At 35.8% G+C, this 26,270-nt stretch overlaps 1 protein-coding gene and 1 non-coding gene across 5 annotated transcripts in view; both read left to right on the top strand.

Annotated features, from left to right (window-relative positions):
* The window catches only part of Shab (Shaker cognate b), a 560,996-nt gene that overhangs the window by 224,748 nt on the left and 309,978 nt on the right, over positions 1-26,270 (top strand). The gene's annotated exons all lie outside the window — the stretch shown is intronic.
* Positions 7,516-7,589, top strand: TRNAS-GCU (transfer RNA serine (anticodon GCU)). Its single transcript has one exon. It is a non-coding gene; the product is annotated as a tRNA-Ser (tRNA).

Below are 26,270 nucleotides of genomic sequence, written 5' to 3'. Positions count from 1 at the left end.
AGGTCTGGTGATCGTGCTGGCCAGGGGACGTCGCCACGTGAAGAAATTAAGCGTCCGGGAAACATCTGTCGCAGGACTTGGAGAGATCTGAGCTGTGTGAGAGGTGGCTCCGTCCTGCTGAAACCATACCTGGTCAATCTGCAACGCATTGAGTCTTGGTGCCAAAAAATTGTTGACCATAAAAGTGTACCGCTGAGAGTTTACTATCACAGTAGCACCATCCTCTTCAAAAAAGTAAGGACCAAATATCCCGACTCTTGCAACCGCGCACCATACAGTAACACGGTCGTTACGTAGAGGTTTTTCATGAAGTTCACGAGGATTCTGTCCACTCCAATATAGGAAATTTTGATGATTCGTGCATCGCGATAAGTGAAAATGTGTAATGCAGATGCTGAAGATGCTGTGGAGCTTTTTAGTGATGAAGCACGATTACCAGACCTTGCACCTGCGATTTTTTTCTATGGGGGCTTCTTAAGGCTGAGGTGTTCAAACATCGGCCGAGGACTTTGCCAGACCTAAGAAATGCAATACAGGAAGAAATTGGTCTAATTCCTCAAGCAATGAGTGATGCAGAATTTCAGAAGTCGCATTCAACAATGCATTGATAGTGAAGGACACCACTTGAGAGACACGTTATTCAAAAAATGAAAAATTCCCACTGTTAAGATAACATTCATATTAATAAAGTTTCCTTATTTTGATCCACCTATTTTTTAATGAAACTTTAAATTAGGGACGATGTTTTGCCGCACCCTTTATGTAAAACGCTATGTAAAAGAAAAACTACTTTTATATTTTGTTATGTACTATGAACGCGGATGAATACCAATAGTAATACCGAGGTAGCCTGTTCTTGTAACAAGCTGGCGTCACTTGAGCTCGTAGTTGTTTACGTAAGCACGTGGTACTGAAGTATGGCTTTTGCATCCTCAACTGTCCATTGTGAAGACATAAGACTTAAAAATAATTTAATTACAGTAATTATAAAATAAATGTTTCCTAAGCAAACGAACGCATAGTAGTGAGGGTAGACCTACTTGACGAGTAACGGGAAATGTTTAATATGAAACAGAATGTACAACAGTAGGCGGGAACACGTACTTAGAATCTATGGCGCCAAACAGCGGCCAATGAAGCCTCACTTCAGTCACGTGCTATTGTTTACATTAGGATTTTTCTTACAGCGAAAAGGGCGCTGCAGTCGACCAGGTGACTATTACATTACGATACGATGACGCAGGGTAGTAAGAAAGTGGGGTTACAGGGTTTGAACCCTTCCCCCCCCTTTTGTACTTAAAAAATGAGTTATTTAGATTTGAGTTTTCGGTAATTTCCTAGAAGACGGGCAAAATCCAACATGGCTGACGAAAACTACAAAAAACGTTGTGCCAACTATGAAGTTAAAATGCCACCAAACATCAGAAAATCAAATATGGAAAGTAAAACATATATTCATATTTTTAAAGGAGAACAAGCCTTTAAAAAATGAAAATATGTTTAATGTTTTATTTTTTATTTTTATTAGTATTTGGTGACATTCGAACTTCAAAGTTGGCAGTACTTTTCTGGCAATTCTCGTCCGCACTTTACCCCCCATAAATTACTAAATTACAAAACAAACATAATAATTTATTACCTTATGAAACAAAATTCAATCCTCTATGACGTCTTCAACGACAACCACTTCATTTCCACTATATGACACAAGCTTCAACGCAATCTAAACTTAACCAGGCAGGTAACAAAGGAGCTAAACCAACACTTTGTCGTACAGTCAACTTCGCATAATATTAAACCATGTATTTACACAAAATGAAATTTTCTTCGAACACTTATTACACATTAATATATACGGAAAATTCACTGAATAATTCCTTGGAACTACAGAAACATAGTTTCCTCACAGTCTAATATATACAGTCACGAAGCTTGAGTTGTGAGGGTGCTAGGAACAGAAGACTGTGCCTATACTATTTCGCATTGTCTGTAATGAGGCGACAATAGAGATCCTAGTGGTTAGCAACTATCTGTGGATGCATATTCACTACGTATTGAGCTTCGTGACTGTATATACTAGACTGTGGTTTCCTCCTCAACAATCGACACAATTCTTATTCACCAGGAAAAGAACTAAACCAAAATCGACACTCTGTTCTATGTTCACACATCTTTTACAAATTTTAATATCATAAGATGACAAACTTTCAATAACTTTAGCCACCAGACACAATATACCACCACCCATGCCAGACAACCGAGAACAACTGACATCATAACCCATTCAAAATTAATGAAAATTCTAAAACAAATGACACTTACAACCAATCAAATTGGAATAACATCACGGCGACACCTGGTATAAAAACCTAGAACTAATATATAAAAGTCACTAAAAATCACTGACATTTAACTCTAAAATAAAAAAGTAGGCGATACGTACTACATCCAACCAGGTGCCCGTCTTCTATGAAATTACCGAGTCTTCTTTCTATTCATAATCGTTTCTCCTTTAATTTTCCACTGTCAGAGTAACAAAATCTACATCTACATAGGGCATAGTCCTCCTACCCTTTCTTAAATATAATCCCTGTACTTGGTGCTGCGACACGTTCGAATTATAACAATGTTATCTTTACAGTAATATAGAGAGACCTACCACCTAGTACCGATCTTGTAATAAAATGAAGCCGACACAATATGAAATTTAACTTGTGAAATATATCGAAAAGATTTTTTCACAGTTCTGCAGTACAGGTTGTCAATTTTAAATTCATTTTTGAGTTCTGATTTTATTGTGCAACGTTCGTATAACGTTTTGTGCATTTGACAGTTCATATTTTTTAATATAAATTTCACATTTGATATATCTAAGCAATCGCAAAGCTAAATTTTACAATTTTTTAACAAAAAGTCGCATAGTGATTCTCGCGACGTTAGTGAAAATTTCACTTTGGCAAATCTTTCTTCGCAGCAGCAGCGACGATGTTGTCTCGAACGTTCTTTCAGGAACTAGTTTCATATCCCCCTGTGAAAAGTCAGCTCATAGTAATATTAATAAGTAGGCTTCGTATTCCAGCTACCTGAAGACTGAAATAAAAGACAGATTGGATATATAGTAGCCGAACACAGGTAATGCAACGGATAAGGATATAAATAAACAGGTTTTCGCTGCGTGTTCGTGGAGTCAACTCCCGACATTCTGAAGCTATACTAGTAAACACATGCTTGAGCCGTGATGTTCATTTCCGTCGTGATCTTTGCAGTGAATAATAACGTGCATTCGTAAGTTACGGAACTTGAACATATGCGGATGTCACTTGAATTGATTTCATATTACAAGAAATTCTTTGAATAGCACATGACGTTATTGGTGCATGATGTAAGATTTTTTCGCGTTTCATGTCACTCATCACTGAAAACCCACTAATTCTATATGTACTTTTCTAGAAATTGCCTAAAATGTAGATTAAAATTGTAAAATGTTGGAACTGAACTGAACATCATGATAGGCTACACAAATCCATGCGAAACGTCGCCCGAGTTGATAACTTGATAATTTTCAGATTTTTATGGTACAGTTTCTTTTTGATTACGTTCAACACAATTTCTGCTCCTTTTGGTATTGCAGTGTCTTCCAGTGCACTGTTTTGTCACTTTCGCGTTTAATTTACACAATTTATATGTAGTGTTATCTAGAATTGACAATGAAAATCTTAATTCAAATATCTTCAACTATACTCTCCAATATTACACGCTTGAGCGTGTTACCTAAGACATTTTACCTCTGCAATAAAGCTTCAATCAGTCACACATAATTATGTAGTTACATATTTAAATAATACGACTAGTAAGAGCAGTGATCGATAAGACTACTCACTAAGACCAACTCCCGATTTTGTCTCTTTAGAGGAAGAGGGCAGAGGATGCGTAACTATTTTGTTTATGCACGTACCTGTATCTGCGCTGTGACGCTACGTATACTTCCAAACAGACAACTTCATTGCAGTTTATAGCTGGAATACGGAGCATAGTAATAATAATAATAATAATAATTATTATTATTATTATTATTATTATTATTATTATTATTATGTGAATTTTATTAGTAACAACAATGTAATTTATTCGTCACAACAATAATTCCTTTCTACAATTCACCTTAAACGCTCTCGTCAACAATTGGATCTTCACTCAACAAAGTATTCGTTATAGCACTCCACCGACGACAATGACAATTTACTTGGACTATTACGCACAACAATGAACTGTTAATCTTAACTAATATTTACCAAGCACTATTTACAAATCAGAACTACCAGTTCTCAGTTCACAGTTCTTCTATCTCAGTCACTCGAGTTCACAGTATCTCGAACCACAGACCTTCAGAGACAGTTCACTGTACTCGAACTCGGGTCCCTCCAACTGCGGTCCACTGCACTCGAACTCAGGCCTTCGGATGCTGACGCAGATGCGGACGCACACTCGAGTCGAACTCCGGCACACAAGTCTGGCTTGCTTGCTCTGGCTTACTCACTGACTGAATAACTGAAAGACTGCAAACTGCAAACTGCTGTCGTTCCTTCGCGACCGTAATTTATAACCACAGCGACGTAGCCTCGAAAGTTCCACGCGTCTCTAGAGATGGCTCTCCAGAGAAATCCAGAGCCCTCTCCTCTCTACCAGCACCAGATGCGCGCGCAAACTCGTCGCGTTGACGTAATACACCCTCTCTCTTCTCTCCACCGCGCGACGTCACTCAATGTTCCGTAGAGCCTGTGCGATCTGCTTTCTTGCGGGACGCTGGTCGTGAGTTCGAATCTCACGTCGCTGTCACAATAATAATAATAGGTAATAATAATAATAATAATAATAATAATAATAATAATATTAAACATAATTTTAAATAACGATAATATATGTTGTGAACAATTTTAATAATGATCCCCCCCCTTAACAAAAATTGCGTACGCCACTGTGATGACGTTACAACGTGATGCACACATTTTCCGCGTGGAAGTTCGTTTTGCCGGGTAGTATATAATGGTACAGGGACATCATTTTATTTTTACTTCAATTTTTATTGTACCTGAGTTTTTGAATGTACTTCACTCCCACCCCCTCTACTAGTAAACTTTCAACCGTTCTCCACACAGAACCGAGGCCGCGTATGCAGTACTGAGTTAGTGAGTATGGCACGTTCCAGAAATATGTTCGCGTTTTCCAGTGAGAAAGAGCTTTTAATATTGAATCATATTTGCCTACGTCGCATCCCGGTTTTCCCCACCTGCTTCTGTTCGCCCCTCTGTAAAGTCTAGTAGCTATGCTGTCTTAGCTCTTTTCTGAAAACATTAATTTCTGTTAGGAATTGGACGTCTACGTAATATTATGCAACTGTTTAAAATAACTTATATAAAAGGGCCTCGTTAAGTAATTAACTGTCACGTGATTTCCCGCCCCTTTCTACGACCTTGCGACAAAATCACTTGAACGAATAGTAGATAGCATTTCTGAGTAATTTCATCTTTTCGGATCGGGCAGAAGTAGAGATTAAATTTACAATACGTAAGGTACTCTTTTATAGAGTAGGTATAGAATTATTTCAACATGAGTTACTCGTACGAAAGACGAAACTGGTAATTGGAATTAGATACAGTAGTCTATAGTGCGATAATGTGCACAAAAGAACTGAAGCCTGTATCGAAATAAACGGCCACCATTTTCAAAAATGTGTTTAAATATCCATATTATGATTATTTTTCAATTTAACTTCATTCTCTATATTGTACGCTAATGTGCTGTAACAGTACTATATACACTGCATAATTAATACGTCCGAATGGATAGCTCAATTCGTGAGTAAAAGCACTAAGTGTTAATACAGTACTGTATTTTGATTAAACAAAAACCTAATGAAAATTATCAAACTCAAAATTGCGATATTTCCTAGTTTATATAAATGGATGAACTACTTTTCTTCCCTCCTGTACCTAGTAAAGTGATTTGTATTTTACGCCAGTATCATCGAACTCCAGTCTTGGAAGGGGGAACAAGCGGTGTTTCCGGTTTTAGACCTTTAATCCAAAGATATAGCCAGGCTAATATTAGAAATTTTAGTAAAAATAAAATGATGTCCCTGTATAACATGTTTATGTTTATGTTTGTTGTTTTTTATGTTATGTTTTGTTACGTATAGGTGGCTTATCGTTTGTTAATGTTCTCCGTACCATATTACCTACTTGGAAAGGAATATCAGAAAATGTATTACTGAACAAGGGTCCATATTTTTATCTTTTTGTATGAAAATTGTTATAGACGTTTTGTTAACGTCAAAAAGTAGAAATTTATACACCCCTGTTTCATGCGACACGTCCGGTCTTTTGTATTTTGCTTCAAAAGAACGTGCATCATATAGGAATGCTGATAAAATGTACCACTTAGATGCTGTGCCCGATTTCAGTGCAGAACTTGACATATGAACTATGAAACGCCCGCTTGATAACAGATGGCAATATATTTCTTTGTTGAAACATTCTCTTTTGAGTCTTTCATATTTATACCCGCATGTAAGGTCCTTTGATCTCACATATTATATCGCAATTCATACTCGTTTTTCATTATTTGAACTGTATCCCTATCTCGCTGTAGTAATGAGTTACTGAAACAGATCATACAGACAGAAAGAAGATTTTTAGCCGTCAACAACTACTGTATGTTATATAATTATGAGTATTACTTCTTCCTCATCATCATCGCATCATGTACTAAGCCAAAGGTCTATTAAGTTCGTGAGTTTCTATTAGTCTTTGAAAATTCATCTGAGCGATAGCTTTCTTTTGCACAAATATTAGACATTCCACTTGTGCTGTAGTTGGGCCGGTACGACGTACCGTCTAAAATGAAAACTCGCTTTTACCGTGCCGGAAAAAAATATAGACTCGAAAATATAATAATTATGTTTAAATAGTCTTTAATATATACAAATCTGGCTTTCAGGTAGTAGCTCCCTGTAAAGCAGGTTTGAATAATTTCAAGGAAAAATTGTTCCGGAGCCGGGTATCGATCCCGGGATCCTTCACTTATCGCGCGAACGCACTACCGACTGAGCTACCCCAGGAACTGTACACGACACTGTCACAATTTTTTTCTTTTATATCCACACAACTCAAATGAGTTGACAAGATGCCAGAACTCAATTTTGAGTGCACACAAATGCTGTGTGACTTAAATTGTGGCTTTCTGTTAACGTACCTCCAGTAACGAATGTATTATGCAAATTCGCAATTTGTCCTTTATATCCACACAACTCAAATGAGCTGACAAGATGCCAGAACTCAATTATGAGTGCACACAAATGCTGTGCACAATACATTCGTTACTGGAGGTACGTTAACAGAAAGCCACAATTTAAGTCACACAGCATTTGTGTGCACTCATAATTGAGTTCTGGCATCTTGTCAGCTCATTTGAGTTTTGTGGATATAAAGGAAAAATTGTGACAGTGTCGTGTATAGTTCCTGGGGTAGCTCAGTCGGTAGAGCGTTCGCGCGCTAAGCGAAGGGTCCCGGGATCGATACCCGGCTCCGGAACAATTTTTCCTTGAAATTATTCAGTCTTTAATATACTCTGAAATGGAGGATGTTAGTTAGCTATTTGAAAAACGTTTTGGTTTTTATATCTGGCTTAAAGTAGCGGCTGACATCTCATATTCTTTGCTTGAATACTTGTCCATTCGTTGTTTTATCGAAAAGCATGGTCTGACACTTCAGTAGTTGTGATTTGTTAGTTTCAAGCTTGCATAGGTCTAACGGTCGGACATGCTAACCGTTAAGGCTGGTTCACAATAAACCGGAAACGAGAATCGGAACGAAAACGAAAACGGTAAAATTGTTAAAATGTGTACATTTAAATGTGAGCATTCACAATTAACGACAAGCTTGCCGGAGCCCGGGATCGGGAACGGAGAGTTGGCCAAGTTTCAACTTTGACGTTCATGTTTCCGATCACAGCCCACTAGATTCATTCTATTGCCATCTAAAAGCTATTTTGTAGCAAGAAGACCGTGCCATAACCTATGCATTATTTTGTTCTGTGCTGTGTATCATGGAGCAAGTTTTATTTGATGAGATTCTAATATTGAGTGTTGAGGAAAATCCTCACGTTTACGATAAGCGGCGCGCTTCGTATAAAGAAGGGGAATACGTGGCTTTCAATAGCTGCATCTTTGAACACCGATCGGAAGTGAATCATATTTTATTACTGTATTGGTTGTATTACACATTACATATTCATGCTTCAATTCAATAACTACTGTTGTGTTCATTTTTGTTCTATTACAAATGTTTCTTCTCTAATTATTTTACGTTATGGTAGACTTAAAATAGGTTGTGATAATAAAGATGCATGGGCTTATTTATAGTACCGTACCTAATGAAATGTTTCAGTTGAAATTTCGGAGTTGGTTAACCTGTGTTTACGTTGGCTGCCTTGTACTCATGAGAGAACTCTATGGTCAATTATACTCAAATAACATCAGAATGAGTAATATCGACTTTACATATCGTTATTGACATATATATCGAAATGCATAGTCGTCTACATTCTCGGTTTATTGTGAACCAGCCTTTATTCCACAGGAGTGGAAAAACAAGTAAAAATTTAAAATATTAACTACTAGAACGGTGATTATAAATAATTTTACTAAACAAATAAATACGTTGAAGCTAGTGAGTGGCAAGTGTTTACATAAATGATAAATATCTCACAAATTAAAGAACTTCGGAAGATATACATTAACGGAGTCACCTTGAACTGTCTGAATTTTTGTCTCAAGTGCAGATATTTTTACAATCTCCGCTGGTTAGAAACAAAATAATAAAGAATATATGTAACCTACGACAAATCATAACAAAGAACAATCCTTGGAAAGAAAAAGGATCTCAGGCCGACAATAAGAGGAAAAATAAGGTTTCTCAGAATCACTTGTAAGAGCTTCTGTTACCATGACAACTGTACAACATAAAATGACAACGGCTGCAACTTTTGGTTCGTAATACCAAATTCTATTCTTCACCTTCTCTTATTGTACTCGTAAATAATAGAGAACGATGGAAACCCCTTAGGGGGCAAAAAGGAAGTTCATTCCATTCACTCACGTACGCAAACAAATTGAAGAGAAGTGCAATGACAGGGGACAGGAAACTGGAGAGACAGTTTCTCAAGGAAAGGAATGGCCAAAATACGTTGCTCTCGAGGAATTTAAAACAACCCACGACAATGAGGCAGACATGTTTGCCTCGTGTTCGTGAATTGAATATTCAAAGTTAGTATTTTCCACCCATCGTTTGTAAGCGAGCTCTGTTTTCACAGATGTGCTTATTGAGGCTGGAAGTGTTAAGTCGGCATGATCTTGTAAACAGGAGAAAAAAAATACGGTACGTTTATTTCTTTCTATTTTCCGCATTCACATGAATTTTAAATTGAATATAATAACGAAGCAAAATAAATAAGAGATTCTCGATACCTAAAACTAAGATCTCAAACCTTATGAGTAGGCTCCGAATTTCAGCTACCTATAAACTGGAATGAGGTTGTCTGCGCAGGTAATTGTATGTTCGTATTCAAAATAGTCACGCATCCTCTGCCCTCTTCCTCTAGAACAGTGATGTCAAAGCAAGCGCATTTTTCTGACCTTGACGTCGTGCGCGGGCATTAAGGGAAGACTCCACTGAAAATCATGAAAATTTTTCCAAATTTTTTTTTAGCTATTTCACTTATTCAGAATTTATATTTTCATACCCCAAATAGATTCAGCTCAATTCTGATTACAAATATTCGTATGTTTACACTTTTTAAATTAAGTCTGGAAGGGGGCGTGGAATTTAAAGAGCTGTCAAAATTGTTTTTCATCGAAGAATTCTTTTTTAAAATTTCTGATTACAAATCTAGTAACTTTTTGTTGGGTCCCTGAACTTACTAGATGAATGTAGCGGAGGAGAATATTAATTTACATAAATATTCATTTTATTATCAAATCTATTTTTCTGTGTTCATTTTTGTTGATTCAACACCAACTTTCTTATGCCAAATATTAATCAATCTGGATGAAATTTTTACTGCCAGTAATTATGAGGTAGCTGCATGTTTCTATGCATTTATTTTGTGAGAAATGTTGCTAGTTTGTTTTATTAATATTTTTCTTAAACTAGCAACGTGCAGCTACCTCATAAATACTTGCAGTAAAAATTTCATCCAGATTGATTAATATTTGGCATAAGAAAGTTGGTGTTGAATCAACAAAAATGAACACAGAAAAATAGATTTGAAAATAAAATTAATATTTATGTAAATTAATATTCTCCTCCGCTACATTCATCTAGCAACTTCAGGGAGCCAACTAAAAGTTACTAGATTTGTAATCAGAAATTTTAAAAAAGAATTCTTCGATGAAAAACAATTTTGACAGCTCTTTAAATTCCACGCCCCCTTCCAGCCTTAATTTAAAAAGTGTAAACATGCGAGTATTTGTAATCAGAATTGAGCTGAATCCATTTGAGGTATGAAAATATAAATTCTGAATAAGTGAAATAGCTAAAAAAATTTGGAAAAATTTTCATGATTTTCAGTGGAGTCTTCCCTTAAGCGCTAGGTATGCTAGGAGGAATAAGCAGCCTGTTTGATTAGGAAAACAGTGGTGCACAAACTTCAAACGGAACGTGAAATTTTATGTCGTTATTTTTATATGGCTTCTTTCTGTTTGTTATTTTCTATATTGTCTGTAAAACAAAAGTACTAACACATATTTCTTAGCCCAATATTGCAGTTGTGTTTTAAACATTAATAACATAATAAAGAGTAAAGAAGGAATATTCACACAAATTCCATAACTACAACTATATTGTACTAAGTGAATTAAACACGTCATTCATAAAGAAAGTGTTATCCCAAAGAAAGACACTGAATATGACATGATAAGTTGAAATTGATATTGATGGTATCTTTAGCCTTATAAGAGTAATCAAAACAATATTATAGTACAAAGCAAAATTGTCTAGGTATATGTTTTGACTGTAACTAATATTATATAATAAAACTCTTATCGCATTATGCTTTTAGGTGATATTGGTGCGCAACTTTCTGTTATCAGAATATTAAATTATCTCGAAATCTGCTGAAGCTATAGAGCTGACTTTTACCAACACATAGGCACATATCTTTTGTTTGTGATGTAACAGTATTTGCTTTGTTAATTCATTTCCTTACAAACATTTTCCATGCGAATATTTTCAAACATTTTAATACACTATCTTTAGTAATGCGTATTTACGATATATTAGATTTACGAAAACATTGTTTTAGTACCTGTAAGGCTACTAAACAAATATATCCGAAAATTTCACTTTTATTTAAAAAAATTGAGAAAATATTCCTTTTGAATAAAAAAGCAAACTCGTGAAAAATGAACATTAAAATTAAAACTTACATTCTTATAATGCACTTATACTTCTCAGACAAATCTAAAAATTAACATGGATAGTTTTAATAAATTCTCTTCCCTTTATCTATCGAATCAGTGCTGGCCATCCCTGTATATAGCTCGACCAAGCAGCATATACTACCTCTTTCGTCTGTCTCTTTCCTTTCCGCTGTAAAGCGCTCAGGCTCTCCTGGGCTCTAAAGCGCGCGCTTGCTCCTATGGGCATCAGTTGACATCACTGCTCTAGAAAGTCAAAACTGGGACGCAGTCATAATGGGTAGTCTTATCAATCACTGCTTCTTATAATCGTATGATTTAAATAACTACATTTTTTGTGGCCCATTGAAGATTCATTTCAGAGGTAAAATGCTGTAGTTAAGGCGCTCAAACGTGTAATATTGCAGGGCATAGTTGAGGATATTTTAACTAATATTTTCACTGTCAATATAGACAACGTTACATATAAATTGTGTAAAATAAACGTAAAAGTGGCTAAAACTGTGCACTGAAAGACACTGCAATACCAAAAGTCACAGAAAGTCTGTTGAACGTAATCTATAAGAACCAGTACATGCAAATTGAAAATTATGAAGATATTAACTCGACGTTTAGAATGGATTTGTGTAGCCCACCATGATGTTCACTGCCGACATCCCAATTAATAGATCATATAAACTACATTTTGGGAATTTCTAGTAAAGTACATAGAAAATTAGTGGATTTTCAGTGACGAGCGAAATATACAATATCTTAATGAAACACGAAAAAATATCAGACCGTAGGAATATCTTGTTCTACACCATGCACCAATAACGTCATTTGCTATTGAAAGAATTTCTTGCAATATAAAATCATTTCAAGTGACATCCGCATATGTTCAAGTTCCGTAACTTACGAATGCACGTTATTATTCACTGCAAAGATCACGACGAAAATGAACGTCACGTCTCAAGCATGTGTTTACTAGTATAGCTTCAGAATGTCGGGAGTTGACTGTACTCCACGAAACGCAGCGACGACCTGTTTGTTTATATCCTTATCCGTTGCATTACCTGTGTTCAGCGTACTATATATCCAATGCGTCTTTAACTTCAGTCTTTAGGTAGCTGGAATACGAAGCCTAATTATGAGCTTCTAACCCAGCCTTCCCAAGGTCACCGCGCAGAAATTATCTCATGTTGAGATATAATAGTCAGCTCAGAAGATAAGGTGAATTCCCGAAGATAGTCGAGCTTTGATTCACATTTTTACCTTCGAGAAAGCTGTAACTGTAGCGAAAGAAAATGTTAACAGATGTACACTTTTTGAAAACATTGAGAATAAAAGCATAACTGTAAATTTCTTTGAAATTATTAAGGATAATTTTTATTGCTTTCAGTTATCGAAGGAGTTACCATTTCCAAAAATAAATCTTAATGTTGTCGGTTAAGGCTGGTTCACAATAAATCGCGAACGGAAACGACAACGACAACACGAATGGAAATACATTTATGCTCGACCATGCCGAAATGTAGTAATTATACACCTGGTAGCAGTCCTTTAATGCATGTCATTAAAGTACACCTACTCATTAAAGTACAGGTGTTCAGCCAATGACAACTCAGCTTACAGGTGTTCAGCCAATGACAAGTCAGCTTTGTACCGTTATAAAACCGCAAGTATCGATTATTCTCGGATATGCAATCGAAAGAGAATTAGCGAAAAGTCACGGAGGCTGGAAATCCAATACTGTCGCAGAAGGTTATGTTCTGTTACTATAATAATTAGCGTTAATTGTAAATAATATTCAAATAAATTCAATCTGTCATCTCGTTTTTCAATGTCGAATTCAATAATCAAGGTTATATCAAGTTTAAAGGGATTACATCAAGGTCAGTGACATTATTGTTCCTCGGAAAAAATCAATACTTTCGCGTCTGCGTACATCTCACAATTCACTACGTAGAACAAGGTCACTTCCGATCTTGTCAGATACAAATAAAATGTATACCGTACATCTGAATAATTTCAAGTTAGAAATATGGTCGAGCATAAAAAGTCGTATGAAACTCGCCTATAATGGTAATTAAGAAGCTCGTATGAAAATTATGAAACTCGCTTGCGCTCGTTTTATAAACATCCATACTCGCTTCTTAATTACTATCATTATGGGCTCGTTGCATAATGTACTATTATTTTTAACAATATTTCCGTTCTCGTTATCATTTCCGTTCTCAGTTTATTGTGAACCAGCCTTTATACCGTGTGAGAGGAATTTTTTCAGATTTGAAGGAAGTTTTTAGCATATATCCTTCAGAATGAAAGTAAACCCTGTTGACTAGTGCAGTATCGTTATTTCACGTGAATAATTCTGTCGTTACGTAAGTGTTCAAGCATAATTTATGTGTCACTTCTTGTCTCCATGAGAATTTAACGCTGCTAGTCACGATTCTACCCTATTATCGTGCGATCGGGAGTTATAAATTCACTTTATAGGTTACCGTTTCTTAGGAATGGAATTCTTCACACTGTCAGAATAAGGGAGACTAGAAATTTCCTATCCGATAACATGTGGAGTGTTAACATTCAACCCCACGCAAAACATTCAGCCTTACAAAATATTCTATTCCCGAGTAGATGTAATTCTAGTACATTTCATTTCCTAGGAATGGAAGATTATGCTAAAATCAGTAGTAATTAAATAGACTACATTAAGGTACATACAGAGGTAGAGTTTGATGTATTTATCGGGAAGAACATGGAGAGTCCCTAAATATTCAGGAGAAGTAGGGTTTTTGAGCACCTATGATGGAATAAGTTGCTTTCCGAGTTCTGCCAGTATAAACTAGCAAACTAACCTATATATATATATATATATATATATATATATATATATATATATAGTCTTAGTCATTAGATCTGTAAGCCAAAGCTGTGGTGGCGGTCCTCCTTACGTCTCTGTTTTATGTTTTCATTTATTTTGTTAATGTGTTGTATATTCCTATTTTGTAACTGCCGCTCATGTAAATGATCAATAATTATAAATTAATTGGTTCATTTACATTTACGTGAAGAAGGTACTTTGAGGGGAATCTAGCCTGTGTACTTTCACATAAGTCATGATTAGTAAAAAAAAACACGGGAATAAATATATACGAAAATAAATAAACAAGCAATTAAATATGTAAATAAATACATAAATACGTAAATAAATACATAAAGATGTAATTCAATAAATAGGTAAAGAAGTAATTAAATAAATAGTTAAATAAGTAAATAATTAAATAAATACATAAATAATTAATTGAACAAATACGTAAATAAGTAATTAAACATATACGTAAATAAGTAAATATTTAAACAAATACGTATATAAGTAATTAAATAAATACGTACGTAGGTAGGTAGTTATGTGGATGGATGGATGGATGGATGGATGGATGGATGGATGGATGTCCTTAAAAAACTAAAGGTTATAAGACAAGACACAATTTTAAAATACAACAATAATAAAGTAAATAATTAAATAAATACGTAAGTAATTAAATAAATACATAAATAAGTAATTGAATAAACACGTAAATAAGTAATTGAATAAATACTTAAATGAGTAAATAATTGAATAAATACGTAAAAGAGTAAGTAATTAAATAAATTCGTAAATAAATAACTAAATAAATACATAATTAAACAAGTGAATAAATATGTAAATAAAGAGGTAAATCAATAACTAAGCTAGTGATTCGTTATGACCCCGTCAGGAAAGAAAGAACCTGGAGGCAACGGTCCTTCTGATGCAGTAATGCAGATCTATGAGTCGTCTACAATGCACCACCACTGCCATCTACCAATCTATGGACAAATCACAAGGAAAACACACCACGGCGGGCGGTTAACTCGCCGTCACGATAATACAAGTGGTGTTCTATTTTTAGAGACGGAGATGATAATAAAAAGGAAATTATAGAGAATGTAGGTTAGATAACGAGGGATAGACGCGAGAACAAGAAGAAAATTTCTTACAATGTTTATTTCGTTCACCATAAACGCAAATCCGCCATCGCCAAGGTTTGAACTCTGATCCGGGGTCGTAGTTAAATCAGTGCTCTGCTAATTGAGTTAGGAAGACGACTTATTAACAAGTAAATATTTTTAATAACGAGTTATTTAGATCATTTCAAAGTAGCAACTCTGACTTCATGTGTTGTAGGTGTAACTATTTATGACAATGAAGTACCGTTACACATATGAAAAATTTGCAAAAGCTAGCCTGTTCAAATACACAGACTCATTCAGATGTGTCTACAAATTACATTTGATTTTTATAATTTATTTGTACCTACCAGCGCATGAGCATCTCGTCTATTACAAAGACACTTGATATAGTACAACAAACAGTAACTGTCGACAACAAAGCTGTAAGCCAGGGGTCGTCAGCACAGAGCACGCTGGGGCTAGCCTCTCTTACCCGCGGAAAACGCAGTGCACTATAGTGCTCTCGTAGCTGCTAGCGGGTATGCTCTCTATCTCTCCCTGTTGCACGACGGTGCTCACGGGACGGCAAAGCGTATCCATTGCACATTTCAGCGAGTGCTGACGACTACTGCTGTAAGCCATTCGTTTTCTCATGAAACTTATCTGCGCGTGAGGGGAAGCAAAAAGTGGAATTAGAAGCTTCCCTCCCTCGCTACGCTTTCACTTGTAGCTAGCTAGCTCAATTATCCCCAACAAAAGGTTCTTACTACAAGCTACGGCGCAGGCATGCATTTGGTCCCACGAATGGCCTTTACCACATAAACTGCAAATAGAGGTCGATTGTAGAGCGATCTGGTTTTGTGTTATGTGTTTGAAATGTATTTTTTATCAGAGATCTACGTGGTAAATTTAATTTACACCAATTCAATGTGCAAACAAATTCATACGATTTTTTTCTGTAAATACTACTTTACGCCTGTAATCGTCATATGATTCTGGCCTATCACTATTCATGGATTGTTTAGAATCAAACCAAATAAGAAACTCAAAATTAAAACATTTATAAACTGTTAATTTTTAATCGCATGTTATAGATAGTTCATGTAGCTTATTTCGGACGAAAATCGCACGTTTTCAAACGCCTTGGCAAACCGTTTGGCAAAACTGCCCAGAAGTTCATGATAAATGTGGCGAAATATAGCTATGAAATTTTGAGAATTGGCATGCCTCATCCTTCCTAAAGGACGGTGTTCCATATTTTGCATGAAGTCTCTAACATAAGACCGGATCCAGCGCCCCAGATCTTGCCTGGGTGTAGTCCAATATTGGGTTGTAAAGAATTGCAAGCCCAAGGGAATAAATCGATGCTCCTGTTCACAGAAACATGGCTGTTTCTTCCGTGTTTACAGAGTGATAATTCTTGCATGTCCAGATGACGGCTGAAGCAATATAAACAGTAAAAGGGTACGGCTATGAATCTATTAAGATGCAATAATATAAAAGGAATCATCATTTCCTTTCCTGGAGGAAATCGACTCAAAATAATTCAATTAAGAAGATTACTTAAATAAAAAACAAAGATAAAAAAATCTTACGCCTTTTCAAGTGACAGATTTAAGTACACATAGTGGTAAATCATTCTTAAATTATACAGGGACATCATTTTATTTTTACTTCAATTTTTATTGTACCTGAGTTTTTGAATGTACTTCACTCCCACCCCTTCTACTAATGAAGTTCAACCGCTCTCCACACAGATCCAAGACCGCGTATACAGTCATAGTAGCCTCACCGTCACAGTACGTTCCAAAAATATGTTCGCGTTTTCCAATGACGAAAGAGCATTCAATATTGCATCATTTTCGCACAGGTACTGTCGTCCATTTGCCTACGTCGCATCCCGGTTATCTCCACCAGCTTCTATTCGCCTCTCTGTAAAGGCGAGTGACTGGGCTGTCTTATCTCTTTTCTGAGAACATTAATTTCTGTTAGGAATTGGACATCTACGTAATAATATACTCATAAAACTGTTTAAAATAACTTAAATAAACGGGCCTCGTTAAGTAATTAACTGTCACGTGATTTCCCTCCTTTCTACGATCCTGCGACATAACCACTTGGACGGAGAGTAGATAGCATGTCTGAGTAATTTTATCTTTTCGGATCGAGCAGAAGTGAAGACTGAATTTACAGTACGTAAGGTACTCTTTTACAGAGTAGGTACAAAATTATTTCAACATGAGTTACTAGTACGAAGGACGAAACTGGTAATTGGAATTACACACATTAGAACTGGAGTCTGTATCAAACTGAACCGCCACCATTTTGAAAAATGTGTTTAAATATCCATATTATGATTATTTTTCAATTTAACTTCATTCTCTATAGTGTACGCTAATGTGCTGTAGACAGTATAATATACACTTCATAATGAATACGTCCGTATGGACAGCTCAGTTCGTGAGTAAAAACACTCATTGTTAATACTGTACTGTATTCTGATTAAACAAAAACGTAATGAAAATTATAAAACTCAAAAGCGTGATATTTCCTAGTTTACGTAAATGGATGAACTACTTTTCTTCCCTCCTATACCTAGTAAAGTGATTTGTTTGTATATTACGGCATCGAACTCCAGTCGTGGAAGGGAGTAGCAACCGTTGATCCAAAGGTATAGCCAGGTTAATATCAGAAATATTAGTAAAAATAAAATGATATCCCTGTACATACTTAATGTCTAATCAGCGGTAAGTTAGTGAAAAGAGACGAAATTAATACAACTGAAAGGCGCCCTGTAAAAACGAAGTAGCTCCACTTTTAAAAAGTTGTGAAAAATTACAAAAAACTTTTGGGGCTGAGAGGAAGAATCTATGAGAGCTCCAACCCTGTTGGCAACTTGTCTCACTCCGTCTCGTCTTTCACCGTTCCGAGAATAGGTGTTATGTGTGTAATGTTATCGAAGTATTTTACTGTTATTTTGGAAGTAATATGAAAAAAAATTGAAAGATATTAATTTTGGAAACAACTCGAAATTTTTCAGTGATTAATTTCTCCGATTTCCCTCGGAAAGTTGACAAAATTTTGTTTATGTTTTAACGACAGCGTTTCAACTACACAGTTACATACGACCAGTGGACCTGTGATGAAGAGATGTTATTTCGGCAAAATTAGTCGGAGGAATTACTAAGAGATTACCTGACATTTGCCTTACAGTTTGGTAAAACGTCAAAAAAAATCCAACCATGAAATTAATTCAAACAGGATCGGAACCCTCGTTCGTGCGCAGTCTCGGAACACGATTTTCTCACGCTAACCCTCAGAGTTGTGAACCATACCGGTGGCTTCACAATGCCGGTAATGAAGCGCGAAGTATACTCTATATATTCGTGGGGAGAAATTGCTTGTAATTTGTGAGTATACGCAAGAATCTTTTTTCATTTTAATGTTCCGAAATGAACCGCATATTTCCATGTTTCAGTCTACCTAATTTATTCGCTTCAGCGTGATGCAGTTAATGTTACAATAGCTTGCGTTCGTTAACAGAAACAAAACCTTGCTTATCTTCCAGTTCATTATTCCCACTACGAATTTAATTTGTTTCACTTTCCATGTTGCGAATATAGATTTACCAATTAGTCTTCAGTCATCACAAAGAAACTTTCTTCTTGTGTCTGAAGATTTCTCGCGTCATTCTAAAATGTCGCTACGCCGAACTTGAAAAAAAAATAGTATTAAAAATTACAGTCCCGTCGCTTTATTTCCGGCAGCCAATCACGGCTACATTTAAACGTGTCTTGTCATTCGCTATTGATGATGTAATGAGTTTCCTATGGCTCGATAAATACTTAATATAATCGCCCGCCATTTTGCCTCTTTCGTTGGCGTTCGCAGAAATCACACGAGGATGTTATTTGCCGCTCAATTACTTGCTCAATTACAGTGAGATGGATTTATTATCATAGGATAATGTTTTACGGTGAAGCAAATAGATTCCTTATCTGGTAGCTCGGCAACGAAAGAACAGAAATGGCGAACGATTCTACCTACCTAGACTTTATAGAGCCTTCACTTCCTAAGACGTAAGCAAAGGGGAGGAGTCACACCGGAAATAACAGCGACACGACTATAACTATCAAGAATTTATACGAAGCGCGATACGAAACGTGTAATAGTAATATACTTTACAAGAGCGGTAAGTTGACGTTTTCATGTTCGAGGAAAAGTTTGAAAAAGCGAAACGTAGTTGAGCTTTTTTAATTTCCGAAAACATGAAAACAAACATACCGCTCGTGTATCGTACATTATTTTGTGCGAAGATCGTTTATTACATACCTGAAAGACGAATTTCTAATTAGTTGCAATGAAATCTCCATCTTGGTTTTTGTTTAATGACGGCAACTTCGGAAAACCAAAATATCTTTCTTCAAAATTGTTGCTATAAAATGTTTTCTGTGTTTACTATACTCCAGCAGGCCGTGATATACGTCTGTCTTCCCCCCCCTCCAGTCTATAAATGCGAACTTAAAACAAACGGTAAGGTTATGTAATGATTTATTTTTCATTTTAATATTTTAACAATATTATTTATATAACATATTGCAGTAATAACATCGGCATCTGGAATCTTGTTGATTTTTTCACGGCTTCCTTAATGTTACCTGTATCAGGAATGCAATAAGTTTCGTGGAGTAGTAGACTTTACTTAATTTTTGCAAATATTTAAAAACAATAATTAACATTGCAATTTAGGTGATATTGCAGTGGTAAGTTTCCAATTTATAATTATTACTATGTTAAACGTCTCTAAAAATAATATGTTAAAAGCCTAAAGCAGTAAAATGAATGTCGCGCTTAAGCGGTAAGAAGAGGGAAATTGTTATGTGTGTTACGTTGGGAATACTGAATGTGGTATTTCACACTTACCGCGTATTGGTTCTGTGCGGAAAACAAGCAAATACGCACGATCTCGCACAAATTATAATTTATGAATGTACCGTATCGCCTTTACTTTTTTTCATTTCATTTATTATATTCCATACATCTGACATTGGCAATGAAGCTTTAAGTGTGGAACAAGTCAGAATTTTACAAGATTACAAGTACAATTACAATTTTTACAATTTTGCAATTTTCTACAATTTTTTTACAATATTTTGGTGAGATGTAGTGAGATGAGGTGAGGCCCGAGGATTCGCCAAAAGATTAGCTGGCATTTTCCTTATGGATGGGGAAAACCTCAGAAAAAACCCAACCAGGTAATAGGATCAAAGATGGTGAAATGAAGTGAGGCCGAGGACTCGCCATAGACTATCCGGCATCAGTCCCACGGCTGGGGAAAACCTCGGAAGAAACCAAAGGGACCAAACGGGGGATCCAACCCAAGCCCGAGCGCAGCTCCGGATCAGCAGGCCAGCGAGTCTGCCAACTGAGCTACATGTATGGCTCTACTAAACGGTGCAACGACTACTGCGTTCATAATATGATTCAAGATTAGTAGGTCCAGTTTCGAATATGAGAGAGGTTCTGTAGATTTTAATGAAAGAGGATGGTATTGCTTGAATTTTTTTCTAATTGAAAACCTAATATTCCAAAAGTGCTAAGTGCCAAGAATAACTTTTTGAGATATTGATGAAAAACACACTGCGAAATGCATGTTGAGATACCTACAACACCGTCTTTTGGCGCACGAATGACTCACAGTTGAGCTACGACAAAGACAATTTAGTATGAAATTATCATATGGATGTTCCTCCCTTAGATTGAATAAAAATAAATTTGAAAAATTGGGACTTAGCATATTTAGAATGTTAGGTCTTGAATTGATGCACATTTTTCATTCTTTTTGTATGTAGAAATATAATTGCTGTAACAACTTAAATTCGAGACCAGATTATTTTTAAAAAGGGATAATTTTGGGGCACAGATAAAAAGAAATGTGCCAGCATAAAGTAATTCATTGAAATATACTTCAGCCATGTTTGAAAACAAAATCAATATCTCTTTGACATTTTACTCATAAAAGCATATTCTTTCAAATGTCTGGAGTATAATTTTCATAATGGCTTTGAAAATCTTAAAATAAACAGTTACATTTTAAGAATGAATTTTAGAAGTGTCTTTATAGATATATGGAGTGATATATTTCAAATGCAACAAAATAACAAATTTCTGTTCCAGAGGAAAGTTTCCTAATAGTCCAAAGAATGTGTTTCAAATATCATGCACGTAGCGTTAATAGATCCGAAGATATAAAACTTTTTGTATGAGAATAAAGCAAGAAATTAATGTCACGGGAAATTGCAATCAAAGTTTAGCGTCATTTAAAAACACTCTACACCAGAGCTTTAAAAACAACATCGCTGCAGCTGCAAAGGGCTAAATCCGCATTACCTCCACATTAGCGTCGTTACCTTTACGTTAGCGTGGTTACCTCTACGTTAGAGTCGTTAACTATACGTTAGCGTCGTATCCTCTACGTTGGCGTCGTTACTTTTACGTTATCGTTGTTACCTTTACGTTAGCGTCGTTACCTCTACGTTAGAGTCGTTACCTCCACGTTAGCGTTGTTACCTCTACATTAGAGTCGTTACCTCTACGTTAGTGTCGTTTCCTTTACGTTGGCGTCGTTACTTCTACGTTATCGTTGTTAACCTCCACTTTAGGGTCTATGCCTCCATGTTAGTGTTGTTACCTGTACGTTAGCGTCGTTACCTGTACGTTAGCGTCGTTACCTCTACGTAAGCATCGTTACCTCTACGTTATCGTTGTTACCTCCACGTTAGCGTCTATGCCTCCATGTTAGCGTCGAAATTTTTTTATGTTATCGTCGTTACCTCTACGTTAGCTCGTTACCTCTGCGTTATCGTCGTTACCTCTACGTTAGCGTCTATGCCTCCATGTTAGCTTCGTTATCGTTTTACGTTAGCGTCGTTACCTCTACGTTAGAGTCGTTGCCTCTACGTTATCGTTGTTACCTCCACGTTAGCGTCTATGCCTCCATGTTAACGTCGTTATCTTTTAACGTTAGCATCGTTACCTCTACGTTAGAGTCGTTACCTCTACGTTAGAGTCGTTACCTCTACGTTAGAGTCGTTACCTCTACGTTAGCGTCGTTACCTCTACGTTATCGTTGTTACCTTCACATTAGCGTCTATGCCTCCATGTTAGCGGCGTTACCTTTACGTTAGCGTAGTTACCTCTACGTTATTGTCGTTGCCTCTACGTTGGCGCCGTTAGTTCTACGTCGTTATCGTTGTTACCTGCACGTTAGCGACTATGCCTCCATCTTAGCGTCGTTACCTCCACTTTAGCGTAGTTACCTTTACGTTAGCGTCGTTACCTCTACGTAACATCGTTACCTCTATGTTATCGTTGTTACCTCCACGTTAGCGACTATGCCTCCATCTTAGCGTCGTTGCCTCCACTTTAGCGTCGTTACCTTTACGTTAGCGTCGTTACCTCTACGTAACATCGTTACCTCTATGTTAGCGTTGTTACCTCTACGTTAGTGTCGTTACCTCTACGTTAGCGTCGTTTCCTCGACTTTGGCGTCGTTACTTCTACGTTATCGTTGTTACTCTACGTTATCGTCGTTACCTCCATGTTAGCGTCGTTACCTCCACGTTAACGTCGTTACATCATTTTAGCGTACATACTTCCACATTAGCGTCGATACCTCCACGTTAACGTCGTCTGGAATCCGCCCCTGAGCACGAGTTCTACTCTTTCAGGGGTGAACTAAAATTTTTTCTGTTTATATTATATTTTGTGTTACAATTATTAGCAAAATAAGTAAATAACTAAATAAAAATCATTTATATTAGAAATACGGTATATTTGATGTATTATTTCTCTATTTTAAGTGCAAAACTCACATTTCACCTTGCCACAAAATAAACCGAAATATTGTTCAATTAGTTTTATTCTCCTATATTTGCAATAAGTCTTTCTAGTTTCGAACTTTTTTTGTCTTCTGCTCATGTATGAACTTTTCCATTAGTTTTTATAAGAAGAAGAAATGTCAAAGTAGCTCCTCTTCTCTCCTTGTTGACATACTCGCCACATCTCTTTGTAAGTAAAGATAAAATTAAAGGAGAAAAAAATGGTTCAAAGGAAAAGAGAGGATGTTGCATGTTATTCATCTTGATATTGGATCCGCGGTTCCCATGTCCGACCGACCTGGTTCCGAGTTCCTGGACTACACAACTGAAATCGATACAGCTGCAGGTACTCGTGAAACCTTCCTCGTCTTAGATGCTGAGTATGAAAACTGAGGAGGCAATATTGCTTTTGACTTCCAGTAGGTTGCGTTGGTGTCTTTGCAAACTTGTGAGGCAGGAAACACTCTGCTGAGGATAACTGCTCTATTTCTTCGTATTTGTAACAATATTTTCTCACTTGTCACATTTTTTCTTTATATCATAAAGAGTTTTCTTCCCAGCAATAAATGAATTTACGGAACAAGTTCTACAGATTAAGAGGGGATTAGTCCACACCTGTGGAGTAACGGTCAGCGCGTCTGGCTGCGAAACCACGTGGCCCGGGTTCGAATCCCGGTCGGGGCAAGTTACCTGGTTGAGGTATTTTCCGGGGTTTTCCCTCAACCCATTACGAGCAAATGCTGAGTAACATTCGGTGCTGGACCCCGGACTCATTTCGCCGGCATTATCACTTTCATTTCATTCAGACGCTAAATAACCTATATGTTGATACAGCGTCGTAAAATAACCCAATAAAAAATTAAAAAAAAGAGGGGATTATACATCTTCGGCATTCGAAAAAGTTGTTTATATATTTGTTTATTTATTTCTTGTTCGTTTCGTTCCTTTTTATTTATTTGTTTGTTTATTTGTTTGTTTGTTTATTTGTTTGTTTATTTATTTGTTTATTTATTTATTTAATCTACATATTTATTTATTTATGTATCTACGTATTTATTTATTTATTTATTTATCTACATATATATAATTTATTTATATATTTTATGCTCGGCCATGCCGAAATGTAGTAATTATACACCTGGTAGTAGCCGTTTAATGCACCTATTCATTAAAGTTCAGGTGTTCAGCCAATGACAAATCACCTTTGGACCATTATAAAACCGCAAGGATCGATTATTCTCGGATATGCAATCGCAAGACAATTAGCGAAAAGTCACGGAGGCTGGAAATCCAATACTGTCGCAGAAGGTTATGTTCTGTTACTATAATAATTAGCGTTAATTGTAAATAATATTGAAATACATTCAATTTGTCATCTCGTTTTTCAATTCTAAATCAATTTCCAGGTTGTATCAAAACTAATGTTGATCTTATTCTCTAAGTTATTTCAAGGTCAATGACATTCGGCCTCGGAAAAAATCAATACTTTCGCGTCTGCGCACATCTCACAGTTCAGGTCAGTTCGCTACTCACTTACATAACCATAACATGACCTACTTTTGAATAATTTCAAGTTAGAAATATGGTCAAGCATAAAAAGTCGTATGAAATTTGTCTATAATGGTAATTAAGACCCTCGTATGAAAATTATGAAACTCGCTTGCGCTCGTTTCATAAACAAACATACTTGCGTATTAATTACTACCATTATAGGCTCGTTGCATAATGTACTATTATTTCATTTTTTTCAATGAACATTCCTTAATAGTATAGTGGAAAAAAATATCGCTTATAATTTTGGATTTATGACTTAAAACGTGAAACTATATCAATAAACTTGACCATTTAAAATGGACGTAACTTCTTACCTTCGGTAAGTTTGTCGCTCCATTTCCGTAACTTAAATTTTCCAACTCCATTTCCTTCATAACTTCCAAATTTGTTGATATGCAAGCGAGGTAAATATATACCTTGCCGTCCATACTTCAGTAAAAAATATGGCATTTCGCTTTACAACTGGGATGTTGCAGGTTTACTATTTGGACCGAGGGATTGTTTACCAAAATATTCGTGTAATATCCTAAAATCCTTTAAAATTCCCTTCTATGAGGTGCAGAAATTCTGATGGAAATTCTGAAGGCCTCTCTTCAAATTCTACACTATCATTTATACGTCAACACATAATTTTTTTGTTTTAATGTAAAAATCAAATAATTATTTTACTCGTTTCATTTCCCTTTATCTTTTTATGTTTGTTAATTCCGGATCCCTGTGGACAACCTCACTTGAGGACGGATGATTTTAAATAAATCTTTGTAGTATATATCAATACAGTTCATACTGGAGAACAAAACCCGACTTCAGCACTGTTTTATCATCTCAAGTCATTTTTCTAAGTAATCTCACTAGAGTATTTTATTTATCTAGAGAAAATCAAAACTCGAGTAGGATTTAATTGACTATTATACGATTAGAAGAAAGTATATAAAGATTAGAAGAAATAAAGTACTCTAATATAATAAATATGAATTGACCTACTAAAATATGTACTAAACTCTCTTGGAAATTTATCACGGTACCATCTCATCATTATAAATATTCCGCTAGATGGCAGCAGTGTGTTATGATGAGCTATTCTCTTGTTATCAATTGTGCCAACTGTACAATCTTCATTGAACTCTATGGACGATTACTAGTCAAGAAGGCTTTGTTGAGTCAGTTTCATTTTTATTAAAATTGTTGCATTCCACTACAATTATCTATATATGTATGTATATGTATATGTATATGTATATATATATATATATATATATATATATTAAGCAATCTCTGATACGTGACTAACCATAATCTCATACAGCAGAAGCTATAGTCCAATATAATATAAATAACATAAACAAGGTAAATGATAGAACATTTTTAATTAAGGATGATGAAATAAACATGAATCATTTTAAAAG

This window comes from Periplaneta americana, chromosome 14 (genome assembly GCF_040183065.1).
Source record: "Periplaneta americana isolate PAMFEO1 chromosome 14, P.americana_PAMFEO1_priV1, whole genome shotgun sequence".
In the NCBI taxonomy this organism is placed as follows: domain Eukaryota; kingdom Metazoa; phylum Arthropoda; class Insecta; order Blattodea; family Blattidae; genus Periplaneta; species Periplaneta americana.
The sequence above is the reverse complement of the archived record's forward strand: the minus strand, read 5'-3'. Positions and strand labels throughout refer to the sequence as shown.